General features: G+C 41.9%; 1 pseudogene; it reads right to left on the reverse strand.

Moving 5' to 3' along the window:
* Positions 1-355: 355 nt before the first annotated feature.
* The window catches only part of LOC141212354 (uncharacterized), a 112,955-nt pseudogene continuing 99,880 nt past the window's right edge, over positions 356-13,430 (reverse strand).

Consider the following 13,430-nt stretch of genomic DNA (forward strand, 5'->3'; position numbering starts at 1 on the left):
GATAGATATAGTATTGTCACTAACTTGTTCATTCCAGGCCTAGAAAACTTGGGGCCGTCCTTTAAAATTATGGAGGCCATACAAAATAATAGATGTAGTAGCTTTTTATGTGGGGTGTACTCATTTTTGCATTAACTAATTTGAGTAAAACTGAAGATTTTCTAATGAGAGTTATATTATTACCCTTACTTTCATGTTTTGATTACAAAAAAATGTTCTATGAAACTTAGTGTTGGCAAAATTTTAGAAATTGATCTTGTGTTCAGTGAGCTATTAAATAAAATCTTACTCATCAAAGGGGGTGTACTCATTTATGCTGAACAATGTTTATTAAACTTTATAAAACACAGTGAACATAATTACACTTTCTTTCCCGTATGACTTCTCTCATGTTTTACAAGGTGCGATTTATGTATAAAAGATTTCCCACATTCTGAACATGAATACGGCTTCTCTCCTGTGTGACTTCTCTCATGCTGCACAAGATAATTTTTTTTAGTAAAGCATTTCACACAGAATGAACATGAATACGGCTTCTCTCCTGTGTGAATTCTTTGATGTATAACAAGTTCCGATTTATATATAAAACATTTCCCACATTCTGAACATGAAAATGTGTTTTCTCCTGTATGAATTCTCTTATGTGCAGCAAGTTGATATTTATGTATAAAAGATTTCCCACATTCTGAACATGAATACGGCTGCTCTCCTGTGTGAATTTTCTTGTGTGTCACAAGTGTTGATTTCTCTGTAAAGCATTTCCCACATTCTGGACATGAATACGGCTTTTCTCCTGTGTGAATTCGGTGATGTTTAACAAGATCTGATTTATAACTAAAACACTTCCCACATTCTGAGCATGAATATGGCGACTTTCCAGTATGAATGCTCTGATGTCTACTAAGATGCCCTTTAGCTGTGAAGGTCTTCCCACATAGTGAACACAAAAATGTTTTTTCTCCTGTGTGAATTCTCTGATGTGTTATAAGACTCCCTTTATTTGTGAAGGACTTCTCACATAGTGAACATGAAAATGTTTTTTCTCCTGTGTGATTTCTCTGATGTGTAATAAGATTCCCTTTATTTCTAAAGCATTTCCCACAATCTGAACATGAATATGGCTTCTCTCCTGTGTAAATTCGCTGATGTGGAATAAGACTCCTTTTATATGTAAAGGACTTCCCACATTCTGAACATGAATATGGCTTCTCTCCTGTGTGAATTCTATGATGTGTAATAAGACTCCATTTAAATGTAAAACATTTCCCACATTCCGAACATGAATATGGCTTCTCTCCTGTGTGAATTCTCTGATGTATAATAAGACTTCCTTTACCTGTGAAGGACTTTCCACATTCTCAACATGAATACGGCTTTTCTCCTGTGTGAATTCTCTGATGTATAACAAGTTGTGATTTATCTGGAAAGCATCTTCTACATTGTAAACATGAAAAAGGTTTTTCTCCTGTGTGAATTCTTTGATGTTTAACAAGGTCTGATTAACTTCTACAACATTTCCCACATTCCGAACATGAAAATGGCTTCTCTCCTGTATGAATTCTCTGATGGTTAATAAGACTCCAGTTATTTGTGAACGACTTTTCACATTCTGAACATGAATACGGCTTCTCTCCAGTGTGAATTCTCTCATGTGTAGTAAGACTTGATTTACAAGTAAAAGATTTCCCACATTCTGAACATGAATACGGCTTTCTCCTGTGTGAATTCTCTGATGTATAACAAGTTGTGATTGATCTGGAAAGCACCTACTACATTGTAAACATGAAAAAGGTTTTTCTCATGTGTGAATTCTTTGATGTTTAACAAGGTCTGATTTACTTCTACAACATTTCCCACATTCCGAACATGAATATGGCTTCTCTCCTGTATGAATTCTCTGATGTGTAATAAGATACCCTTTATGTTTGAAGGACTTCTCACATTCCGAACATGAAAATGGCTTTTCTCCTGTGTGAATTCTCTCATGTATAACATATTTTGATTTATATGTAAAGCATTTCCCACATTCTGAACAGGAGTATGGCTTTTTTCCTTTGTGTTTTCTGTGTGTTAAAAAATCTGAGCTTTTTGTAAATTGCTTGTCACACTGAAATCTTGAATCCACTTTGCCACCTGGACTTTTGGTAATAATGCGAGATTGCTCATTAGATGATTCCTCATGATCAGGAGGATTATAAGAAAGTGAAGCGCTGTGAAGTCCAGGAGGTGCAGGAAGGGTGATGAGGTTTTCTCCATTAGAGTGCTTCATAAGATCTTCTTTTTTACAATTTAGTGATGAACCGTTATTCTCACAAGGATTTCCTATTAGGATGAAAGATAAATTAGATCTGAGGTTTTTTTTCAACACAAAAGAGATTTCTAAATGTATTTTTTGGATCTCACAATGAAGACCCTCGTCAGTAAAAGTACCGGGAATAAGGAGGACAACTACATGCCATAACATTAACACAATGACAGGTAAAGTGAATGACACTTATAAACTGGTGACATTCGCACAAGTCAGGGGTGGCAGAGATTAGACAGCAAATAGTTATTTAAGTGGTAATTACTGATGACAGGTTCCCTTAATGTACCTCCGGTGCCATTTCACTCTCTCAAGCTTCGTATCTTGGCCTTAATATAGAAAATTGTCCACGCAATTAAAGAAGATGTCCACTACTATTAAAAATGCCCCCAATGTAATTAACCCGTTGAGAGAAGATTTTTTCTAATTACCTTGCTTTGTCTTTATTGGCTGCGAGCGGCGCTATCGCTGGCCACTCACCGGCATCACGCGATCCCCGGCTGCAGCCGGCTCTTGCTTCTCCTGATGTCACGTCAAGTGAGGCGTGACTCGGTGATGCGATCCCCGCGGTGGATGCCGGGCTGTGGGTGGGGTTTCCCCGCGCGTCACATCCAGAATCCACCGCTCACTTTCCCAATGAATGCAAGGTAATTGTGATACACAAAATGTTATACAATTGAACAGTGAAGAAAAAAAAAATTAAATTTTTACCACTATAATGTTATTTTAGCCCCAGATTTTACATTTTCACAAGGGAAAATGGGTAAAGATGACCACATAATTTGTTATACAATTTCTGCTGAACGGGGCAATACCCCATATGTGTCTGTACAGTACTGCTTAGCCACATGGCGAGACTCGGGAGGGAAGGAGCAATATTTTACTCTTGGAGAACAAACTTTAGTAGAACAGTTTGCAGACTCCATATACAAAGCCCCTAAGTGGCAGAAGAGCAGAATCCCCCCTCAAGTGACACCAGTTTGGAAATTACACCCTATGGAAATGTATCTACAGGTGTAGTGATGAATTTGACTCCATGGGTGCTTTCCAGAAAAGAACAGTAATGGATGTTGCGAAGTGAAAATGCAAATATTCCCTTATAGTGGCCAGTACATTGTAGTGTCCGGTACATTGCAGAGCCCTTACGTTGTAGCGCCCAGTACATGATTCCCAGCTAGTGCTTTCTGTAGAAATAAATTGTCTCTCCTCGCTACAGTAATGCCAAACATGTGGATGCTAACTGCACACTGTGGGGCTCAGGAGGAGGGGGCATTTGGATTTGGGAGCGCAGATGTCACTGAATTTCTTTAAGTGGGAGCCAAGTCACTTTTCCAGAGCCTTTGTGCTTCCAGTAATATGGACACCCCCTATATTACTGTTTACAGATGATGAACCTGAGTGGGGACTTGTTTTTTGTGGGTTGAGTAGAAGCTCTTAATGGTGGCACTTTGGGGTACAGAACATTTTGGATCATATTTATCCTGTGCTGTACGCTGAACACTTACAGTGGGTACGGGAAGTATTCAGACCCCTTTACATTTTCCACTCTTTGTTTCATTGCAGCCATTTGGTAAATTCTAAAAAGTTCATTTATTTTTCTCATTAACCCCTTAAGCCCCGAGGGTGGTTTGCACGTTAATGACCAGGTCAATTTTTACAATTCTGACCACTGTCACTTAATGAGGTAATTACTCTGGAACGCTTCAACGGATCCCCCTGATTCTGAGATTGTTTTTTCGTGACATATTGTACTTCATGATTGTGGAAAAATTTCTTCGATATCACTTGCGTTTATTTGTGAAAAAAACAGAAATTTGGCGAAAATTTTGAAAATTTTGCAATTTTCAAAATTTGAATTTTTAAGCCCTGAAATCAGAGAGATATGTCACACAAAAGAGTTAATAAATAACATTTCCCACATGTCTACTTTACATCAGCACAATTTTGGAACCAAAATTTTTTTTTGTTAGGGAGCTATAAGGGTTAAAAGTTGACCAGCGATTTCTCATTTTTCCAACAAAATTTACAAAACCATTTTTTTAGGGACCACATCACATTTGAAGTCACTTTGAGAGGTCTTTATGACAGAAAATACCCAAAAGTGACACCATGCTAAAAACTGCACCCCTCAAGGTGCTCAAAACCACATTCAAGAACTTTATTAACCCTTCAGGTGCTTCACAGGAATTTTTTGAATGTGGAAGAAAAAAATGAACATTTAACTTTTTTCACAAAAATGTTACTTTAGACCCAATTTTTTTTATTTTCACAGGGGTAACAAGAAAAAATGGACCCCAAAATTTGTTGTGCAATTTCCCCTGGGTACGCAGATACCGAATATTTGGGGAAAAAACACTGTTTGGGCGCACGGCAGGGCTCGGAAGGGAAGGAGCGCCATTTGACTTTTTGATTGTAAAATTTGCTTGAATAATTAGCGGACGCCATGTTGTGTTTGGAGAGCCCCTGTGTGCCCAAACTTTGGAGCTCCCCCACAAGTGACCCCATTTTGGAAACTAGACCCCCCAAGGCACCATTCTAGATGCAGAGTGAGCATTTGGAACCCCCAGGTGCTTCACAAATTGATTCGTAAAAATGAAAAAGTGAAAAAAAAAACACTTTTTCATTTTTATGAATCAATTTGTGAAGCACCTGGGGTTCCAAGTGCTCACTATGAATCTAGATAGGTGCCTTGGGGGGTCTAGTTTTCAAAATGGGGTCACTTGTGGGGGAGCTCCAAAGTTTGGGCACACAGGGGCTCTCCAAACGCAACACGGTGTCCGCTAACAATTTGAGCCGACAATTTGTTAGCGGATATCATGTTGCATTTGGAGAGTCCCTGTGTGCCCAAACATTGGAGCTCCCCCACAAGTGACCCCATTTTGGAAACTAGACCCCCCAAGGCACCTATCTAGATTCATAGTGAGCACTTGGAACCCCAGGTGCTTCACAAATTGATTCATAAAAATGAAAAAGTGTTTTTTTTTTCACTTTTTCATTTTTACGAATCAATTTGTGAAGCACCTGGGGGTTCCAAGTGCTCACTATGCATCTAGATAGGTGCCTTGGGGGGTCTAGTTTCCAAAATGTGGTCACTTGAGGGGGAGCTCCAAAGTTTGGGCACACAGGGGCTCTCCAAACGCAACATGGTGTCCGCTAACAATTTGAGCCGACAATTTGTTAGCGGACACCATGTTGCGTTTGGAGAGTCCCTGTGTGCCCAAACATTGGAGCTCCCCCACAAGTGACCCCATTTTGGAAACTATACCCCTCAAGGATTTTATTAAGGTGTATAGTGAACATTTTGAACCCAGAGGTACGGCACAGAATTTGTTTACATTAGGTCATCATATTGAATAAGTTGTCATTATTCTTGAGCGCAAGTGCTCGCTACTTGAGTTTGCATCGGGTACTCAGGTATGCACCATGTACAGCGTGTGCTCGAGTGACATGCTCGAGTCCCTGCTCCGCATGTTTCACGGTTATTAGACACCCAAAAAAAAACATGCGGGGATCGCTCGTGCATGGCAGGCAATCCCCGTAAAGTTTTTTTGGCCGCGAAGCATATGGGGCAGAGACTCGAGCATGTCACTCAAATACCCACGATACTCAATGCATACCAGAGCACCGGATGCAAACTCAAGTAGCGAGCACTTGCGCTCAACACTAGTCGCCATATCGTCATCTTTTTTTCTTACTTTTGAAAAAAATCCCAACCCCAGCCCTAACCCTAGCACAACCCTAACCATAGCACAACCCTAGCCCTAGCACAACCCTAGCCCCAGCACAACCCTAGCCCCAGCACAACCCTAGCCCCAAACCCAGCCCTAACCCTAGCCCAATCCTAACCCAAGAGTTTATTTTTGACGCCGTTCCTTGTGCGGTATAAGTGATTAGACGACTTTATTCTTCAGGTCGGTGTGATTACAGCAATGCCAGAATCATATGGGGTTTTTATGACTGACAGCTGTCACACACTAAAAGACGCATTTTTTGTAAAATCTACTTTTTGCATCGCCATATTTTGAGAGCTATAATTTTTCCAGATTTTGGCAGACAGTCATGTGACGGCTCGTTTTTTGCGGGATGACTTGACGTTGTTATTGGTGCCATTTTCAGGCACGTGACATTTTTTGATCGCTTTCTATTCCGATTTTTGGGAGGCAGAATAAACAAAAACCAACAATTCAGGAATTGTTTTTTTTTTTTTTTTTTATTCTGTTCCGCGTGTGGTAAAATTGGTGAGGTAGCTTTATTCTTCGGGTCAGTACGTTTACAGCGGTACCACATTTGTATCATTTTTCTATGTTTTGGCGCTTATACACAATAAAAACTATTTTATAGAAAAAAATATTTTTTAGCATCGCTTTATTCTGAGAGCTATAACTTTTTTATTTTTCGGCTGATGGAGCTGTATGGCGGCTTGTTTTTTGCGGGACGAGATGACGTTTTCAGCGGTACCATTTTTATTTATATGCGTCTTTTTGATCGCGTGTTATTCCACTTTTTGTTTGGCGGTATGGTGATAAAGCACTGTATTTTGCTTCGTTTTTTTTTTTTTTTTTTACCGTGTTCACTGAAGGGGTTAACTAGTGGGACAGTTTTATAGGTCAGGTTGTTCCGGACGCGGCGATACCAAATATGTGTACTTTTATTGTTTTTTTTTTTTTATAATAATATTTATTGATGGGTACATTATATTTTTATTTTTGGTGGATTATTTTTTATTTATTTATTTTTATATTTTTGCAATTTTTTTTAATTTTTTTTTTCCACTTTCAGACAGTTTATACACTTTATTACTTTGTTCAACTCTGGGACTTTCACTTTTTTTTCCCTGATCGCCTGCATGGCACAGGAATGCAGCACCATCCCTGTGCTATGCAGGCTATCAGCGCTGCACAGTGTGAAGATTGTTTGGAGATGCACTGCGCATGTCCAAACAATCTTCCTGCTGTCTGATGACCCGGATGTTGTCATGACGACATCGGGTCGTCATGGCAACACCCGGGAAGCCTTTGCAGACTGCGCTGGAAGCCGGAAGAGAAGGTGAGTATCGGCGATCACCTCCCCTTGCCCCCGCAATGCCGCGATCGACTTCGATCGCAGCATCGCAGGGGATAATGTGCTGGGAGCGGTGCAGGACCGCTCCCTGCACATAGTACCGGGTGTCAGCTGTGACAATCAGCTGACACACAGCGGCGATGCGCTCGCACAGCCTGTGTGCGCGCGCGATCGCGATGACGTACTAATACGGATCTGGCTCTTAAGTCCCAGGGCACAGACGCGTATTAGTACGTCAGATGTTGTTAAGGGGTTAAAGTACACTCTGCACCCCATCTTGACTGAAAAAAAGCAGAAATGCAGACAATTTTGCAGATTTATTAAAAAAGAAAAACTGAAATATCACATGGTCATAAGTATTCAGACCCTTTGCTCAGACACTCATATTTAAGTCACATGCTGTCCATTTCCTTGTGATCCTCCTTGAGATGGTTCTACTCCTTCATTGGAGTCCGGCTGTGTTTAATTAAACTGATAGGACTTGATTTGGAAAGGCACACACCTGTCTATATAAGACCTCACAGCTCACAGTGCATGTCAGACCAAATGAGAATCATGAGCTCAAAGGAACTGCCCAAGAAGCTCAGAGACAGAATTGTGGCAAGGCACAGATCTGGCCAAGGTTACAAAAGAATTTCTGCATCACTCAAGGTTCCTAAGAGCACAGTGGCCTTCATAATCCTTAAATGGAAGAAGTTTGGGACCACCAGAAGTCTTCCTAGACCTGGACATCCAGCCAAACTGAGCAATCGTGGGAGAATAGCCTTGGTGAGAGAGGTAAAGATAAACCTGAAGATCACTGTGGCTGAGCTCCAGAGATGCAGTAGGGAGATGGGAGAAAGTTCCACAAAAGTCAACGATCACTGCAGCCCTCCAGCAGTCGGGCCTTTATGGCAGAGTGGCCAGATGGAAGCCTCTACTCAGTGCAAGACATATGAAAGCCCGCATAGAGTTTGCTCAAAAACACATGAACGACTCACAGACTATGAGAAATAAGATTCTCTGGTCTGATGAGACGAAGATAGAACTTTTTGGTGATAATTCTAAGCGGTATGTGTGGAGAAAACCAGGCACTGCTCCTGACCTGCCTAATACAATCCCAACAGTAAAACATGGTGGAGGCAGCATCATGCTATGGGGGTATTTTTCAGCTGCAGGGACAGGATGACTGGTTGCAACTGAAGGAAACAAGAAAGTAGCCAAGTACAGAGAAGTCCTGGATGAAAACCTCGACCAGAGTGCTCTGGACCTCAGACTTGGCCGAAGGTTCACCTTCCAACAAGACAACGACCCTAAGCACACAGCTAAAATGACAAAGGATTGGCTTCAGAACAACTCTGTGGCCATTCTTGACTGGCCCAGCCAGAGCCCTGACCTAAACCCAATTGAGCATCTCTGGAGAGACCTGAAAATGGCTGTCCACCAACGTTCACCATCCAACCTGATGGAACTGGAGAGGATCTGCAAGGAGGAATGGCCGAGGATCCCCAAATCCAGGGGTGAAAAACTTGTTGCATCATTCCCAAGAAGACTCATGGCTGTACTAGCTCAAAAGGGGCTTTTACTCAATACTGAGCAAAGGGTCTGAATACTTATGACCATGTGATATTTCAGTTGGTTTTTTTTTAAATAAATTTACAAAAATTTCTACATTTCTTGTTTTTTTTCAGTCAAGATGGGGTGCAGAGTGTACTATAATGAGAAAAAAATGAACTTTTTAGAACTTACCGAATAGCTGCAATGAAACAAAGAGTGAAAAATGTAAAGGTGTCTGAATACTTTCCGTACCCACTGTACATCGGGGTTTCCATCTAAATCTACAAAATACATGATTCAGATGACACCCCCGAGGGATCCATTCAGAATAATGAGGCAGCAGAGTTACACCGGACTCCGTCTAGCCTCTGGTCGACTGCGCTTTTATGCACGCTGAAAAAGATGGACATCACTGGATCATAGGCCAGACGGCGTCCACAGCGCCTCATTATACGGAATCTTCCCCCGGGGTTCTGTCCGAATCGCAAGCTCAGTCATTTATATGGCAGCATGAGACTTGTGTAAGAATAATATGGAAGTAAAAGATGGAAGTAATATTAAAAAACACAATTAGGAAAATTAAAAATGTGCTTATTAAATCATTAAGAAGAGGTGTGAATGCGGCCCAGTTATTCATCGGTGCGCAACCGGACTCTGTACAAGAGCAGCCGCGCCATCACCGGACGCTTCTGCTGTGATGTGGACGGCGGATAAAGCTTCACTGCACCGGAGACTTCATACAATATCACACACCGGTCATCGTCAGGTGCCGCTAATCATAGTCACATGCCAATCATCATCGTCACACGCCAGTCTTCATCATCACACACCGCTAATCATAGTCACATGCCAATCATCATCGTCATACGCCAGTCATCATCATCACACGCCGCTAATCATAGTCACATGCCAGTCATCATCATCATACGCCAGTCATCATCATCACACGCCGCTAATCATAGTCACATGCCAGTCATCATCGTCATACGCCAGTCATCATCATCACACGCCGCTAATCATAGTCACATGCCAATCATCATCGCCATACGCCAGTCATCATCATCACACGCCGCTAATCATAGTCACATGCCAATCATCATCGTCATACGCCAGTCATCATCATCACACGCCGCTAATCATAGTCACATGCCAATCATCATCATCACAAGCCGCTAATCATAGTCACATGCCAGTCATCATCATCATACGCCAGTCATCATCATCACAAGCCGCTAATCATAGTCACATGCCAATCATCATCGTCATACGCCAGTCATCATGACACGCCGCTAATCATAGTCACATGCCAGTCATCATCGTCATACGCCAGTCATCATCATCACAAGCCGCTAATCATAGTCACATGCCAATCATCATAGTCATACGCCAGTCATCATCATCACACGCCGCTAATCATAGTCACATGCCAATCATCGTCATAAGCCAGTCATCATCATCACACGCCGCTAATCATAGTCACATGCCAATCATCATCGTCATACGCCAGTCATCATCATCACATGCCGCTAATCATAGTCACATGCCAATCATCATAGTCATACGCCAGTCATCATCATCACACGCCGCTAATCATAGTCACATGCCAATCATCATCGTCATACGCCAGTCATCATCACTCGCCGCTAATTATAGTCACATGCCAATCATCATCGTCATACGCCAGTCATCATCATCACACGCCGCTAATCATAGTCACATGCCAATCATCATCATCATACGCCAGTCATCATCATCACACGCCACTAATCATGGTCACATGCCAGTCATCATCGTCATACGCCAGTCATCAACATCACACGCCGCTAATCATAATCACATGTCAATCATCATCGTCATACGCCAGTCATCATCATCATACGCCGCTAATCATAGTCACATGCCAATAATCATCGTCATACGCCTGTCATCATCAAACGCCGCTAATCAGTCACATGCCAATCATCATCGTCATACGCCAGTCATCATCATCACAAGCCGCTAATCATAGTCACATGCCAATCATCATCGTAATACGCCAGTCATCATCATCACACGCCGCTAATCATAGTCACATGCCAATCATCATCGTCATACGCCAGTCATCATCATCACTCACCGCTAATCATAGTCACATGCCAATCATCATTGTCATACGCCAGTCATCATCGTCACACGCCGGTCATTATTACACACCTGTGGAAACATCTCCCGGAATCTTCTCCTTCACGTCACTCACACACGGCTGATCCCTCCTCGTCATCGCTTCTTCTTCTGTCTCGTCCTTCACTTTATTCTTAGTTGGATCTTCCTCCTGATATATCAGATGTAACAATCAGCACAATACAAGAAACCACCAAAATCTGTGACATCTATGACCTCGATCAGAAATGTTCCCCATATACAGATCCGGTACAGGGCTCAGCACCGTCTACCTGATGACTCTCCGGGATGTTGTGATTCTCCTCTGGACAGTCCTGGGGATACAGAGGACAGGGACATCTCTCTGGTGGATTTCTTTCCACGAGTCCATCTGTAGGAAACACATAGTGACGGAATACAGTGACATGTAAAAGTTTGGGCACCAATGGTCAAAATTACTGTTATTGTGAACAGTTAAATTGAAGATGAAATAATCTCTAAACGGCCTAAAGTTACAGATGACATTTCCTTTGTATTTTAGGCAAAACAATAAATAATAAATTATATATATTTTCATCTTTTACATTTAAAAAAAAATTCAATAAGGGAAAATGGGCAAATGCAAAAGTTCTGGCACCCGGCAAGGTTAGTAGCTAGTAGCGCCCCCTTTTGAAAGTATCACAGCTTGTAAATGCTTTTTGTAGCAGACTATAGTCTTTCAATTCTTGATTGAGGGATTTTCATTCATTCATTCTTCTTTGGAGAATTCTTCCAGTTCTGTGAGATTCTTGGGTCGTCTTGCATTCTCTGCTATTTTGAGGTCTAGCCACAGATTTTCAATGATGTTCAAATCAGGGGACTATGAGGGCCATTGTAAAACCTTCAGCTTGCGCCTTTTGACGTGTGTTTAGTATCATTATCATTTGCCATCCTCTTTTCACCTCCAGCTTTTTTGCAGATGGTGTTATGTTTGCATCAAGAATTTGCTGAAATTTCATGGAATCCATTCTTCCCTCTACCCGTTCCCTGTGCCAGTGGCTGCAACACAACCCCAAGGCATGATTGATCCACCACCATGCTTAATGGTTGGCGAGATGTTCTTTTCCCAAAATTTTGTGCACTTTTTTCTCCACACAACTTTGATCATTGCTTGTTTCCAAAATGCATCAGACCTTCTTAGATGTACTTTTGCATACTTCTGACGCTGAATTTAATGGTGAGGTCGCAGGAGAGGTTTTCTTCTGATGACTCTTCCATGAAGGCCATATTTGTGCAGGTGTCTCTGAAGAGTACAACAATGTACCACAACTCCAGAGTCTGCTAAATCTTTCTGAAGGTCTTTTGCAGTCAGGCGGGGGTTCTGATTTGCCTCTCTAGCAATCCTACTGAAAATTAGCTTGGTCTTCCAGACCTTATCTTGACCTCCACTGTTTCTGTTAACTACCATTTCTTTATTACATTTTGAACCGAGGAAAGGGCAAATTGAAAACGCTTTGCTCATAGCCTTCTCCTGCTTTGTGGGCCTCCACCATTTTCAGAGTGCTAGACAGTGGATTAGAAGAAGCCATGGCTGCTGTTTTTTGGCACATTGTTAGAGTAGGCAGGGTTTTTATAAAGCTGGACTTTCCTAACGATGATAGGGAATGAGCCCTTACCCTAACAGGCCAAGTAAGGTCTGAATCATTGGTCAAAGTTATCTGAGCACACAAATGTCCAAGGGTAATACAAAGGAAATGTGTCATCTTTAACTTTAGGTCTTTTAGAGATCATTTCATCTTCAACTGGTCACAATAACAGTAATTTTGACCAGGGGTGCCCAAACTTTTACATGCCACTGTAGATTGTGTCATGTGATCATGAGATGATGGGAGTAGTAGTAGATGACCACAGAACCGACATGACAGTCTCCCCTCCTCACCCTGCTGATCGGCCCATATGGCGGTCACCTTTTGTGCTCCATGTATAACCTCAACCTTAATATCAATCAGATCTTCACCCTAAAAAGAAAAATTTAAGATGAGCTCAGGTCCCATCACTTCATGGTCAGATGTTGTGGGGACTTCAGTGTCATCTACATGATGATCCTCCGGGATGTTGTGATTCTCCTCTGGACAGTCCTGGGGATACAGAGGACGGGGACATCTCTCTGGTGGATTTCTCCTCCTGGATCCATCTGTGGAGACACAGAGACTGAATACATGACCTGCCTTGTATCTTCTGTCTATATATGAGACTAGGCTCTCAGAACTGGTAATTCTATGTTTATGTATCTGGGAATAAATTACATTGTTGTGGTCCTCACCCCCGATACCAAGGACCCAACACATTGTGGCCTCAAGTATGAAGTGATAATCAGCGAGGCCAAAGCCTAATGCTCTCTGCTCTGCAC

The sequence above is a fragment of the Phyllobates terribilis genome, unplaced genomic scaffold (genome assembly GCF_046119375.1).
Source record: "Phyllobates terribilis strain yellow unplaced genomic scaffold, ASM4611937v1 Scaffold_171__1_contigs__length_4068163, whole genome shotgun sequence".
NCBI lineage: Eukaryota > Metazoa > Chordata > Amphibia > Anura > Dendrobatidae > Phyllobates > Phyllobates terribilis.